The following is a 16,119-nucleotide window of genomic DNA, read 5'->3' on the forward strand; positions in this document are numbered from 1 at the left end:
GGACTTTATCTGAACAACATGCTCTTCTCATGGCTAAATTGAAGGGCTTTTACTTTCAGGCACATCTGCTTCATATAGAGATGCTGGTTTTCAGCTGCTCGTGTGTCTCTCCTAGATCACCTAAGAAGATTCAAGTTCCCCTTCCCCGGCACACTGGGTTCAAAGTTCAATCAGTTGGAATAGAGTCAAGTCCCCTCTAAGGGTCGATCTCTTCTCTCATCCTGTAGTGTTTTATCACCAAAGAGGCTCAGTTTTTCATTGTCATATGGCCTTCTATTTAGACAGTAGATATAGTGAACTCGCACTGTGTATTTCCTTTATTCATATGATTACAAACATAAAACATACTAGGAAATAAAGAAATATGTCCATGAAAATGTAAAATTCCTTAGCCAATCATATACCCCAAGCTCACACCCTAAAGATTATGACTATTAATGGTCTAATGGGTACTCTTACACACTTTTGTCTATAAATTTGTAATTATAATTAGATGGAAAATTGTATTCAGTGGATCTCATTATGTAAAGGACATTTGTTTGGGAATATGTTTGAGTTAGAGAATGAGCTCTGAAGAAAAAAATCGGAGCCCCTAGTGTAGCTAGAAAGGTTTGGGAAGAAACAAACACAAGGACCAGGTTGATACTCTGGGGGTGGAGAAGGAGAAGAGAGGGCTGGAGGAAGGGGCGAGAAGTCATACGGAAGCCAGCAAGATGGCAGAAGGTTTTGTTTGTTTCAGTGTCACTCTATATGCTCAATAATTACTCTACAAATATTAAGCAATGTCAAAAATTCTTTGAAAAACCTTTGGTGTGAATTCATTCTTTGACATACTGGTAAAAGTATTGAGTTTTGCATCCCAAGTTCAAATAAGAGGTAATGAAAGCAGCATGAGTATATGTAAAATCGTATATATGGAGGAAAACATGAGGGGGCAAGTCTTGGAACTTACAGAAATCACAGAGAAGGCTTTTAAATATTTTCTTTACAGCAGAAAAGAATAGCTTTATTAGAAGGGAAAGTAAAGGAAAAGTACACTTCCAGACGTGGAAACGGGTCTGAGCAAGGGAAGCATGGCTCAAAAGGCTTGAGGGGCCCAGGTTTTAAATATTAAGACCTGGAATTTAAGTTTAGGCCAAGGTTAACTATGCTTCAAGTCCTCAGTTACTGATTACATATATATGTATACACACATAAACACACACATATGTATGTATGTATATATGTTTATCTGCTGTATTGCATATGTGTATATACATGCATATATATATCTATACTGTACATCTATCTGTACATTATATACACACTCAGAAAAATATATATGCTTTTGTCTTACAACTTGTTTTTTTTCACTCAGAAATATATCATAATATTGATTCATTGTATTTCAAAAATATTTAGTAATTGCCTGCAATGCACCAGGCACTATGCTACAGGCAGTGGAACACAGGGATGAAGAATCTTTTCATGTCGGCAGATCTATATCTTTCTCTTTAATGACCACATTGAATTCCACAGTGGAAAGTTTAGTTTTATTTTGTTTTATTCTGTTTTGTTTTGGTAACAAGTTCTCTAGTGATAGATATTTAGGGTTTTTTTAGTCTTTTGGTATACAATGCTCCAGTGTACAGGTATATTTGTGCATATGTGCAAATATTTTTTAATGTAGCTTCCTTGAAGGAGATTGAAGGACCAGGGCACACGCACATTTTAAAATTAAATCTATATCTTCATGAAAGCTAATGTCACGAGAATTTTATTCTATTAAATCTCAACTAAAGACTATTGTAGAAGCAGAACCCCATCAGATCCTGTCAAGAATATTGATGATGATAATTCATGATGATGATGATGATGATGATGAAGATGATGATAATGATGTTGATGATGATGATGGTGATGGTAGTTAACAATCATATTTTTTCAGTGTACCAAGTATTATGCTCTGTAGCTTTCAAACCTTGTGGGTGTTACACATGAGGTGAAGGTGGCTCAGAAAAATAAAATTTGTTCAGAGATGTGTGGTTAGTAAATGGCAGAGCCAGGATTTGAGCTCTTTTCTTTCACATACCAAAGCTCACTCTTCCACTTCAACAGTACACAAGGGTTTGCCATACCCTGGTAGTATGAGATGTTCCACTAGGAAAACCTGTATGGTAAATGAAAGGGTTCGATGACCAAACCAATTCTAGGAAACATTTTATATAGTCTGTATATGTTTGGAGATGCACAATGCTCATTAATTAAATCAAGCCTTTGGGAAGATGCTTAACCAAGCCAAATAAATATTTCTCAAACTTGATTGTGGAATCCTTAAACTAACACATGTCTATTTGGAGGAAAACACTTAGAGAAATATTGTCCTTATTGTGTCCTTATTGTACAGTATCTCTATGACTCATTCATAGAATCTCAGGCATTTAAAAATATTTTTTAATATCATCTCTACTAAAAGATTGACATGGATAACATCCCACCCTCCAGTCTTTGCTAAAAGATCTTCAGAAATGGGGTTTACTATCTCATGAATCAGCCAATTTCATCCTTGGATACCTCTGTTGTTAGAAAATTGTTTATTATATGCTCTATCCACATCACTCTGTGAAGTTTAATCACCAACTCTAATTTTACCCATTTGCAGTTTCACAGAGTGTCTCGAACCCCATTTTCCCCATCAGATTGTTGAAGCTGGTAATTACATCTTAGTCCATCCCTCATCATCTTATCCCTATATTTCATGACACAGGTTTTTTTTCAACTGCTTTTATCTGGCTCCTCCCACCCCATCTTCACATCCTCACAATGATTCTCTCTTTAATATGCTACCATTGGTCTATACTGGCATCAAAATGCGATACCCAGAACTGGATACTCCATTCCAGCTGTGAGCTAACCAACATGGATGAAGACAGAACCAGTGTTTCCCTTGCTATAAACACTTCATTTTCTATCAACACATTCTGGTTTGGAACACTCCGGATTTGCAGCCTGAGTACACTAGAATACCAACATGCTTTATAATAATTCAGCCTTCTAAATAACTGTTACTTTGGAAGGGGGTGTGGGGTATTGATAATGGCAACTTTTGTAGAAAGCAGACATATAAGTGGCTATGAAGTATTGTTTAGTACCACCCTGACCCCGAAGTTCTCTCGTCATTAATTTTGTGGTGTACTGGCTTAAAGAGCTATCTCTATACTCAGAGAAGTTGACAAGTTAAGAAGCCAGGAGAGACGTGGCGGGGTCGTGGGGCAGGGGTACATAATGAAAAGCAAAAGATGAATTAAAACAATTATTTTGATAAAGTTCTCAAGAGAAATAATCTCAAAAGTATAAAGCAAAAGAAAAGAATTAAAAATAATGTTAAGAAGAGAGTATAACTATTATGACTTAGTGCTTTGCATATATCTTCTCTTTTAAACCTTATAACATGAAGAATATGGCCCCTACTTTAAAACTGCAGAAACTAAGGATTTAGGAGGTTAAAAGACTTGTCTGGTTCTAATCAGCTGATAGGTTATGAAGTCAAGATTTCTGCCCAGGTATGTTCAGTCTTCAAGCCCTAGAATTCTACAATTCCAAGACTTTTCCCTAAAACCCTTAAATGAATCCCGATGTTGCCAGGATAGAACAGCAAAGGCTAGTGGGCTCTTCTTTGGAGACATACCAAGTGGAAGGGCTGGACGATAAGCAATTTTCAGCAACCTGAAATAGTCATGAGTAATTGTTCAGTGAATTGTTCCCCTTTGAGGACTGCCAAAAAGGAACTCTGTCTCAGCTCCCCAGTTTGAATTAATTCTGAAAACCAAAAGCCTTACAGAGAAAATGTTGTAGGCTTCCTATCAGGCTGCCACAAATTCCAGTTCTAATTTTGAAATTCCTTTATGGCTTCTTGCAAGTTCCTCTGATCCTGGGGATATCCCTGCATTGATGGAGAAGGTGCTAAACAGGGCTAGCTGGTATAACTTCCTGTGTACAGGTTGCTATTGGCCAAGTTATTCACCTGTGAATTTGACACTATCGTTACTATTAATAGATAATATTTATTGAACACTTGCTATGTGCCATGCAATATGCTAATGTTCTATATATGATATTTCATCTAATCATCAAATATTATATTTTGAAATAAGTCTTATTATTGTTATTTTCAACAGCTTTTATAAAAGTAGGGCTGGAAGAAACTTTTAGAGGTGATGGATATGTTTAGTACCTTGATTGAATTAAGTATTATTATTATCCCCATTTTTATCAGTAAGGAAACTACAAAGTTAACTTGCCCAGAGTCCCAGAGTGAACAGAGAGTCAAATCAAAATTCAAATGCAATTCTGTGAAATCAAAGCCTATTTAAGCCAATACTTAGCCTGAAGCTTCTCAGATTTGGAATGTATTGTAATCTCCTAAACACACACTCTGGTTTACAGTCTGATATAGTGGATTTATGGTGGGCCAAAGAATCTACAGTTTGACAAGTACCACTAAATAATCCTGAGCACCATATTTGCAAAGAAAACTTTCTGAGACTATATATAAGTAGAGCCCTTTCTTAGTAAGAATTGTCTTTCCCCCAACCCCCCGCAAAAAAAAAAAAAACTGTAAATGTGGTGTCCTACTAATTAGAAAATAGCTGAAAAGCTGGGGGAGTGGGGCGGGGTGGGGTGGGAGCATGGATCCATGCCCGGAGAGAGGAAAAGTGAATGAGGTTGAGATAATGAGGGAGGATAAAATGATCCATCCTGAAATCACGACACTTAGTGATTTCTAGAAGTTTAACTTAGACAATGGTTCTTATCACAGTGATCTTCCCTTGCTTTATCCCACTGGAGCCATATGAGGACACCTTAGTGCATTGAAAAACAGTTATAGTCAATGAATTTTAATTTAAGTTTAAAGGTCAGAGAATTGCTGAATTGCTGGTTGGAACATTCCCTGGACCAGAGACAACACAGCAGCAAGAAAGAAGAAGAACAATAACTGGGCAGGGACTCGGTTTACAAATCAATGTTCTCTCTCTTCCTGCTCTTTTCTAGACTTCTACAGCCAAGAGAAATGAACAGAACTGTGAACAAAAGGGGCCAGAAGATGAGCAGTTTCCTGTGGGATATGAAATATATAACTTATGCATTGCCTGGAAATGCCATAAGAAATTAATATTTGTTATAGAAACAGTAGGGCTGCATTAATATTTTAATGGTGAATGAATATTTAATCCAAAACTCTGGATGGAAAGCGGACAAGACAACCATGGCAGGAATAGTTACACCACTGGTTAGAGATGTTAATGATTCATTGGCTCCATCAGTAGTAATAATGCCACACAGTATATCCATTATACAATTCCTTTGAAATATTGGTAAGTCACTCCTCCGAATCAAAATCCAGAGAAGTGTTGTTTATTCTTTAAGAGGCAGCATGAAGCATCAGTCAGAACAAATCTTTGGAATCAGGGAAGCCTGGAATTAGATACCAACTCTACAGTTCACTGACTCTGCAACTGTAAATAGGCCTATTCACTTCTTTGAGCCTTATGTTCAAGATGAGACAAGCATCAGCTTGATAGGATTGTTGGCTGCATACATTATTCACAAAATTAATGTTTCATTTTATGTTTCTCTGTATTTTTTTGATATGGTAAAAAAAAAAAATTAAGGTGGCTGAAAAATCTCTTTAATTTAGCCCTATGCCTACTTTTCAAAGAAAGACAATGAAATTTTCCTTTTCCTTTTTCTCTTGGATACTTGTGTCCATCATCATTCTTCTTCAGTGGAAATTCCAGTAAATAGCTTGGAGACAACTATATCCATAATTAAAAATTCAACTCTATCTCTGACATTTAAACTTAAATTAAAATTCATTGACTATACTGTTTTTCAATGCACTAAGGTGTCCTCGTTTGGCTCCACTGTCAATGGTCACATTTACAATATAATCGCAATGAATCAACAAGCTTCTCCTGGCAGATAATTCTCCTTCTTCCAAGGCTAAACTATCTCCTTGTAGTGCATGGTACCTCTCATCTTTCTTCTGTGGTCTCACTATACTTTATTAGCTTTTTTATTCTGCCCCCTTGGAACTTTCTATAGTTTAATCGTTAAATATATCAGCTTTAGAGTCTCTTAGCCCTAAGTTACAAGTCTCTACCTGGCCTGTTATTCATAGCATGATCTTGAGCAAGGTCATCCATCAGTTAAACCCTTATTCCAGGGGTCTCAAAATTGGGACAATGACATTTATCTTACTGTAGTGCAAGGATCTATGAAATATACATATAAAATGAAATATTTTGGACCATTCCCATTTTTTTCAGATAAGGAAGCTGAGATGCAGAGATCAAGTAACTTATTCAAGATCATTCAGTAAGAACTAAAACCAAGTCTTTGAAGGAGATCTTCTTGAATCTAAGTGTGCAATAAATCCCTATAATACATTAAGGAGACATTTTAAATGTAAGTTTGCAATCAAGAGTTAACAGCATAGTGCCACCTAATGTGTTCTCTTTGAGAACAATAAGCCTCTTTGGCTTTAGGTCCTGGTATTTAAACGCAGCATAGTAGCTGTTTGCCTCATGTGACCCAATCTAGAAACTGGAATATTGACTGTATCAAGCTAATCATAAAAGCTAGAAAATTCATTTTATTGCATTTATTTATATATGTATTTATTAAGTTGAGGTGTTCCTGGCCTTTATTAGTTCTTTTCTCAAATTCGCTCTAAATAAAAGTATATTCTATATACCACATCTTCTTTATCCACTCATCTATTCATAGACATCTCAGTTGCTTCCCTATTTTGGCTATTACTAGTACTGCTGCAATGAACATAGAGGTGTATATAACTTTTCAAATTAGTGTTCTTATTTTCTTCAGGTAAATACCCAGAAATTCTACTTCTGGGTCATATGGCAGCTCTATTTTTAATTCGTTGAGGAATCTCCATACTGTTTTCCATGATGGCTGAACTAATTTATAATCCCACCACAGTGTACAAGTGTTCCCTTTTCTCCACATCCTCACCAGCACTTGTAATTTGTTGATTTATTGATTATAGCCATTCTGACAGGTGTGAGGTGATATTCCATTACAGTTTTAGTTTGCATTTCCCTGATGATTAGTGATGTTGAGCATCTTTTCATAACATGTTTGTTAACCATCTATATGTCCTCTTTGGAGAAATGTCTATTCAGGATCTCTGCTCATTTTTTAATTGGGTTGTTTGGGTGTTTTTGGTCTTAAGTTGTATGAGTTCCTTATATATTTTGAATATTAACCCCTTAACCAGATGTATCATTGGTGAACATCTTCTCCCACTTAGTAGGTTGTCTTTTCCTTTTGTTAATGGTTTCCATCTCGGCACAAACATATCTTTAGTTCGGAGTAGTCCCATTTGTTTATCTTCTGTTGCCCTTGCCTGAGGAGCCATACTCAAAAAGATAATGCTAAGGACAACATCAAAGAGTTTACTGCCTATGTTTTCTTATAGGAGTTCTATAGTTTCAGGCCTCACATTTAAATCTTTAATCCATTTTGAGTTAAAAGTATATTCTAGTAGTTAGGTATTTCTCCTAACCCTAAATAGCTCTTTTTCTGTCACCTAAACCCCAAGACTCTGAATCTTATTTCTCTGCTCCTTAAGAGGATATGTATAGTAGCATCAGTCCTCATTTCTCAAAGAAATTCATTTACTGAGAACATTAAAAAAAAAAAAAAAGAATCTCAATCCCAACGACTCTACAAAAGGACTTCAAGAACTATTAGGTGAGTTTAGCAAGGTTGGAGGTTACAAAGTCAACAGAAAAAAAACTGATCATATTTCTGTATTCTAGCAAGAACAATTAGAAACCCAAATTAAAAATGCAATACTAAACAATAGTTGTAAAAAATTTGAAATTTTTTTGTTAGATATAAATCTAATAAAACATGTATACTGTTACTATTAGTAGTGATAGCAAGTGAAAATACAAAACACTTGTGAAATAATTTTTTAAGAAATATTTTCAGTAGAAAAACATACTGTGAATTGGAAAACTCTATAAAGTAATAAGGTTAGTCTGTCTCAAGTTGATTATAGATTTAATGAATTTCGTATCAAATCTCAGCAGAATTTTTGAAGATATAGACCAGCTGATTCTAAAATTTATAGAAAAAGCCAAAGAAACTGGAATAGCTGAAATAATTTGAAGAAGGAGAATAAAGTTGAGAAATTATACTACTTGATTTTCAAACTTATACTTACAGTAATCTAAACAGTGTATCATTGATAGAGGGATAGACATGTAGATCAGTGGAACAGAGTAGAGAAATTAGCAATAGAGCCACACAAATACGTTCAACTTACTTTGGACAAAAGTGCAAAAGCAAGTCAAAAGAGAAAAGATATTCTTTTCCTTTTCAACAAATGGTTTTAGAACAATTGAACATCCATAGACAAAAATAAAATAAAAAATAAGCCTTGAACTAAACTTCACATCTTAAACAAAAATTAACCCTAAATGGATCATAGATCTAAATGTAAAACATGCAACTATAAAACTCTTAAACTACTACATAGGAGAAAATCTTTGATCTAAAGTCAAGTGAAGAATTCTTAGATGTAATACCAAAAAAAAAAAAAAATCAATAAAAGAAAAAAATTAAATTGAACTTCATTAAAATTTAAAAAGTTTACTCTGTTAAAGACACTTATTAAGAGAATGAAAAGACAAGCTATAGAATAGAAAAGATATTTGCTACTTATCTGACAAACTACTTATCTGACAAAGAATTTGTATCCAGGATACAAAAAGAACGCTCTAAACTCAACAGTAAGAAAACAAGCAATCCTATTAGAAAATGGCAGATTTGTACAGTCATTTCACTAAATAGGATATATAGAGGACAAATAAGCACATAAAAAGATATTCGTTATCATTCACCATTAGAGAAATGCAAATTAAAGGTACAGTGAGATGCCACTGCACACTTAATAAAATAAACTAAATAAAAAGTCAGGTAATAAGTGCTGGTGAGGATGCAAAGCAAGAGGATATCTCTTACATTGCTGGAGGGAATGTAAAATATTACAGTCACTTTGGAAAATATCTTAGCAGTTTTTTATAAAGTTAAACATATACTTACAATGTAAGCCAGTAATGGCATTTCTTCTGGGTATCTGCCCTAGAGAAATGTCTTAATATGATACAAAGCCTCCATGTAAATGTTTATAGCACCTTATTTGCAATTTCAAAACATTGGGAACAACACAAACACCCTTCAACAGAATTGATAAACTATAGTACATCTGTTCAATAAAATACCACTCAGCAATAAAAAAGCACAAGCCATCAATACAGCCAACAACTTGGATGAATCTCAAAGTCATTAGGCAGAGTTTTATTAAAAATCTCCAAATATTATATACTCTATGATTTTGTTTATATAATATTTTCAAAGAAACATAGAGATGGACAACAGGTCAGTGGTTGCCAGCATCAAGGTTAGGGGAGGATGTGACTACTAAGTGGTAGAATGAGGGATATTTTTAGGAGTGATGAAATAGTTCTGTGTCTTGATTGTGGTTGTGGTTATACAAATCTATACATATGCTAAAATTTTGTAAAATTGTACACCAAAAAAGTTGTGCACGTAAGAACTTGTGAAATGCAAATGAGATCAATAGTCTAGGAGTGTTGCGCCACTGTCAATTTCCTGGATATTTTAATGTAGTATGGTTTTATGGGACACTGTCATTGAGGGAAGCTGAATGAATGGTGTACTGGAATTCTCTGTACTATTTTTGTAACTCTTATAATCCAAGAATAAAAGAAACTTGAATATTCTACTCATTATCATTTAACTCTAATAGAATATCTTTTTTTTCCTGCTCCCCTGAGACCATAAGCTTCTGAGCATCTCAGCACTTTTCCTTCTCCCTTTTTCCATAAAACATCATAAAGAAAACTTGTAACAACAGACAACTGCTACTTTAAATTAAAATTCACTAGAAGCTAACTTAAGAGTAAAAGTACTGCTCCCCACCACTATGGAGCTTTTCCTTTGATAGATCTTCACTGAATGTCTGCTGTGTGCATAATGTTACAGTATGTGTAAAGATGAGAATGGAGGTAGGGAGAGATTATATAGATGAAGAACCAAGAAAGTAAGGCAAGACAGAGGACAAATTAGTATAACACAAAGCAGAAAGTCATTCTCAGAAAACGAGAAAACTATATTGCAAAGCAGAGACAAAATAGCACTTTTAATTCACATATTGGGATTCACTGTATAATTTCAATGGGAGAAAAAAATTGTCCACTGGTAAGAAACAGAAAAAAAGTCCCCAAACAACTACGATAGATGATGTCAATGAACTACAACCAAACTTTAAACATTCATCATTTTGTGCCTTCTTCTGGATAGAATTAAGTCATGGAACAAACTTCTGTAAATGCTCACCTTTGTGTTTTTTCTGGACAAATACTTGAAATATACATAGGAGAGAGGGCATAATGGACGGATGCAAGAAAAAGAAAAAACCAGTAGCTTGCACTCAGAAGTAATAGTCTGATTCTGTTTAAAAGTTTCTGTGCTGTCAAGGAGGGAAAGTAACCATACTATTCCCTTCCAGAGGCTATACTATATGCTTTCCATTCATTCCCACAAGAATTCTAAGAGAAATGGTATCAGCACCAAGAGAAGTCACCTCTGCCTGTCTCAAGCAACAGACTGTTTCTGGGCAGCAGACACAGGGCCCCCTCTGCAGTCCTCTACTACCTATGGATGCAGACTAAACTCCTGGACACCACTGCCCCATCTGAAAATTCCTTTCCCTCATTTCTTCATCTCTGAACCTCTAACTCAACCTCCAAAGTCCAAGGCAGAATCAATCAGCCAGATCTTAATGATGCCTTTCAGACCACGAAAGCTAAAGAAATGCATCTCTCCACATGGACTTCTCTACTTTCCTCCAAGATTCATAATAAAGTCCCCCAAATTGAGAAGTCCATATCCATGGCAGACCAAATGACAATTACATATTGTAGGTACAATTATCTCAATCTTATAGAGGAAAGCATAAGGCTCAGAGAAGTATAAAAGTTGTCCTAAGATTGCATATCTAGTCCTTTTAAAAACATTCACTGAGGTATGATTGACATGTAAAAAACTGTACATATATAATATATACAACTTGATGAGTTTGGGATCAGTATATATCCATGACCCATCATCACATCACCATCAAAGCCAAAAACATATTTATTATCTCCTAATGTTTTTTCTTGACCTCTTTAATAATAGTAATAATAACAACAGCAACAACACAAAATACACCCTCTTAGAAATTTTAAGTATATGATACAGTATCATTAGCTATAGGTACTGTACTATATAGCAAATCTCCAGAACTTATTTACCTTGCATAAGCAAAACTTTGTACTCTTTGACCAACATCTCCCTCCCGGCATCCTCTGCCAACTACCATTCTACTCTTTCCTTCTATGAGTTTGACTATTTTAGATTCCAGGTATAAATGAGATCATATGGATATATCTTTCTTTCTACATCTGACTTATTTCACTTAGCAAAATTTCCTCCAAGTTCATCTATGTTATCTCAAATGGCAAGTTTTCCTTCTTTTCAAAGGCTGAATAATATTCCATTTTATGTATAGACCACATTTTCTTTATCAATTTATCTGTGTATGGACTCTCTGGTTGCATCCATTTGGGGGCTATTGTGAATAATGCTGTTGTGAACATGAGTGTTCAGATATCTGTTTGGATCCATGTTTTCAATTTTTTGGATATATACCCAGAAGTAGAATTTCTGAATCATATAGTAATTCTATTTTTAATTTTTTGGAGAATTGTCATACTATCTTCCATAGCGGCTGCACCATTTTTACATTCCCTCCAACAATACACAAGGGGTCTAATTTCTCTGCTTCCTCAACAACACTTGCTACTTTCTGTTTTGTTTTCTTGTGTTTTGTTTTTGATAGTTGGAGCCTAATAAGTGTGCAGTGGGTTTTGCAGGAGAATTTCGAGTGCCGGTTCAACACTGGCTCTCATAGTTCTCAGAACGGGGTAAGAGTTCCAGTTGTCTACGCCGTGGTCACTTGCTTCCTTGGTTTCCTTATCTTCCTTGTCTATATTTCCTATTTCTCCACTCCCCTACTGGTGTTTTCTCTGATTACTTCCAAAACAAACTACTTACACTCAATCTTGCCTCAGGGTCTGCTTCTGGGATCTTGATCTAAGACACATATTTGAGATGATTTCTTATCTCTTACAGTATTTATTGATGATACCTACTTTGATTAGTCCTGTTAGGCTAAGTTGTTTCTCAACCTTACTTTTACAAAAGATTGTCTGTCTTCACAAGCATTATGTGGTCAGTAACTCCCTAAACACTAATTGGTCCCATGAACATAATCCACACTCTTAAAGAAATACTAAATTCATTCAGCCCATTCCTTTGATAAGAAATTCTCTATCTTAAATATACTCGAAACTCTTAAAACTGTACACCTTCAGAGGTAAGAGCAAGGGAGCTCACAGATCTATAGAGAGGTTGTTTTAAAACTATGTTCCATGGATCCCCAGTGCTTTCAGGACTCAGGACACGTTTCTTTTGTGCAATATGATGAAAAAATTGGTTCTACACTAAATATTAAGATACTCTAAAAGAGCGAACGTGGTTGCTTTTGGTGTAGAACTCTGGTCACAATTTCTCCTATCATCTCTTAATTAAAAAATATTATCCGTAGTCTTCAAGGCAAGTTTTTTTTAACATTGTTGTAGACAGCCACATCTTTGTCAATCAGGATTTTATTTAGTACTGAGTCATAATATCATAACTTCAAATGTTTTTTATATTAATCAAGACAATAAATATATTAAATCATTTCCAGGAAAAAATTATCACTATATATATATGCTTATGCAGGGGGTTCCAGTACTTAAACATAAACAGGAAAGTTTCCATAGCCATAAAAGTTGATAAACTATAGGTCAAGCCCTCATGCGATTCATAATTTCCTTCAACAGCATCGTGACATGTGTGCTTAAACATGGTGAGTTAAAGAAAGCATTTCACCTCCTGGGGAAGTCTGCTTTATTTTAGGATATTTCTAATTGCCAAGAAGATTTCTGCTTTTCCCTACCATTGGGCTGAAATATGCCTCCCAGCAACTTCCACTCACCCATCCAGGAGAGATTTTTGTCCCCTTACTCTTTCAAGGCAGCCTTCAGGCCTCATCGGGGTTTCCCAGTATTCTCACGCAAGCAGGCTAAAACCACTGCAAGCATTTGAACTCCTGTGCCTTTCGGCACCCAGCGACGAGAGGGTCCCCCTTCTTCTTCATTGGCTGGCAGCAAGCCCTCCCTCTGTAGTCCATCTGTAACATATAGGAAAGTGACGGCAAAGATATGAATTTCACCAAACTTAATCAGAGCCTTAAGTGAATCAACAGGGGTGGGGGGAGAAGGAGAGTTAAGGGGTGTAGGGAAGGGGTGGGCAACTTTCCAGCCCCACAACATATGGCAATAGTTTCACTGAAAGCCCAAGACAGTATTTATTTCATGCAGCGACATCGCCCCAAGAAGCATGCAGGCCAAATTTCTAATACATGAACCCTAAATCCAATTTTTCAGATCTCCTCCTCTTCCTCTGATTTTTCTTCCCCCACCCCGTCCCCCTCGCTGCTAGTTTCCTCCTCCTTATTTTTTTGAAGACTCCCTGTTCTCCTTGAAAGCTGGGGCAGTATGAATGGAATGTTTTGATTTACTACAAACCCCTGAATTCTACTTTCCCAAATCAATTAATTTTCACACATTCTGACAACTGAGGGGTAGGAGCAAGGGCTGAGGGGGGCAGTGGTTGGGTGGTGAAGGTTAGGGTATAGCAGGGGCTGAGGCAAATGGGAGATCAGAGCTCCCCAGCGGGGTTTAGCCAGGGGAAGATAAATTACCCCTGTGCTTGGCGTTGAGAGGAAAGGACTGGGGGAGAGCTTGGTATCTGAGATGAGCACACATGAGCACTGAGGGTCGGGGGTGGGGGGTTGGTCGTCAATCAGAGGGTTAGAAAAAATAGAAAAAGAAAAAGGCAACTTCATTCCAAGAAGATAGGGAACTTAGGGAATTAGAAGCCCTCCTCTACCTTCCTGCCTTGGGTTGCCTGGGGCCATAATTATGTTTTATCGCCTGCCCATTTATTCCTGCAGTTGTATCTCCATCTGAGGTGGGCAATGGTATTTCTTTGGGGCAAATATTCAAAAATTTTAGTGGAAAGAAGGAGAGAGGAGACTTTTTCATTTTCCTTTGTTTCTTTCTCTATTTTAGCCTCATTTATTTTATTTCTCCTCCTTCCTTCGTTCTTCTTTTCTCCCATTCTCCTATTCTCCTTCTCTTCCTTCCTTTTCCTTCCTTCCTTCCTTCCTCCCTTCCTCCCTTCCTTCTTCCCTTCCTCCCTTCCTTCCTCTCTTCTCTCTTCCCTTCTTTCTTCCCCCTTTTCTTTTTTCCTCCTCTGTTGATCACTCAGCCATTCATTCTTTCAAAGTGTACTAAACAGCTATTCTGTGTGAGACTCTGTGTTAATTATGGTATGGAAGACCTAGCTTCTGAGATATAATACAATTCAATTGAAGGACATTGACTCATCAAGCTCTGTGCTAGATTCTGGAGATTACTGGGTCTACAAAGAGGAACATAGCAATGTGACCTCAAGAAACTCATCGCTATGTAGAGAGAGACAGACATATATCATTATTTATTTGTTTATGCTTTAAATCTGTATATGAGGTTCTGGGACCATTGACTATTTTTGAATCTACAGCATGTAGGACTGTGTTTGGCCTTTAACTGACAAGTAATAAATATTCAATGATGAAAACAACTACATTTATTAGAACACCTGTGACACATCAGCTATTTTGCATCCTTTATCGTTAATCCCTCCTTCAACCTTGCAACAAAGATATGGTTATTCTCATTTTATCGATGAGAAACAGATATTTAGAGAGATTAGGTAATTTGCCAATGTTAAACAATTTAGAGGGAAAATTAAGATGCTGATCCAGGTCTGCATGCCAGTGCAGAATATTTTTTCTACCCTTTCTTTCATGCTGCTTTTTGCTAAAATATGTGAATAAAAAAACTACTAGGCATTATTCACTTCAAATTGATGAAATTAAAACCTTCCTAATTCAAAAAAAAAAAAATTTATCCTAATTGGTAGGAAGACTAGGTTGTAACATTTTGCAATGCTTGGACCTTAACAAACAAATATGTAAATAAAACTGGCATGTTTCATATTATACCAACCTAAGGTTTCCATTGCATGAATACCAAAATTTTGCTATTCCAAGCTCTCATGTGCACGATTGTGGGGAATCAGCACCATCCAGCTAAATTCTTTTTCCAATTATTGTTTTTGTATCAACGTATGCTCAGTAAGTTATATTTGTCCTTCTATTCTGGTCTCTTTATTGCTGTCTCCTGCACAAAGTCACTTGGGGCAGTTGCTCACCATTAAGATGGCATTCAGGACCCTGAAAGGGAATAATGTGCTCCTGCCAAGGATGATTCACCCCAGGGTCCCTTAAAATACACTACCAAATATTTATGTACTACTCCTACTACATGCCCAAAGTGGAACATCAGGGAGGTTCTGCTCACGGAGTAACTGACTCATCACATGCTTCTACCACTGTCTCAGCAATGAGTAGAGAGAGAACTCCTTGAGTTGCCAAACCTTGCTGTTCTTTTTCTACAGTACACATTACATCAGAGTCAAGCTGTGGTCCAGTCAGAAATGAGGAGAATGCTCCACTCCTCAACTCTATCACCTGAGCCTGGAGAAAGATGGCTTATATGCAATAGATTGACTGCAAAACTTTTCTCTCCTCCCTGAATCCATATCTTTTGATAGTAAGCCCACTGATTCTGGACTTGGGCCATGTGACTGACTTTGTCCAATAAGATAATAACAAACTTTATGTAAGTAGAACCCTGTAAAAGTACTTGTAAAAACATGCCTGAACCAGACTGCTAGAGGATGAGACATGTGAAGCACAGGTAGTTGGCCTGGCTAAGACTACTATAGATGCACTAACATTCAGATGATCACCTGAGTCCCAGGAAG

The sequence above is a fragment of the Pteropus vampyrus genome, unplaced genomic scaffold (genome assembly GCF_000151845.1).
Source record: "Pteropus vampyrus isolate Shadow unplaced genomic scaffold, Pvam_2.0 Scaffold61, whole genome shotgun sequence".
Taxonomy (NCBI): domain Eukaryota; kingdom Metazoa; phylum Chordata; class Mammalia; order Chiroptera; family Pteropodidae; genus Pteropus; species Pteropus vampyrus.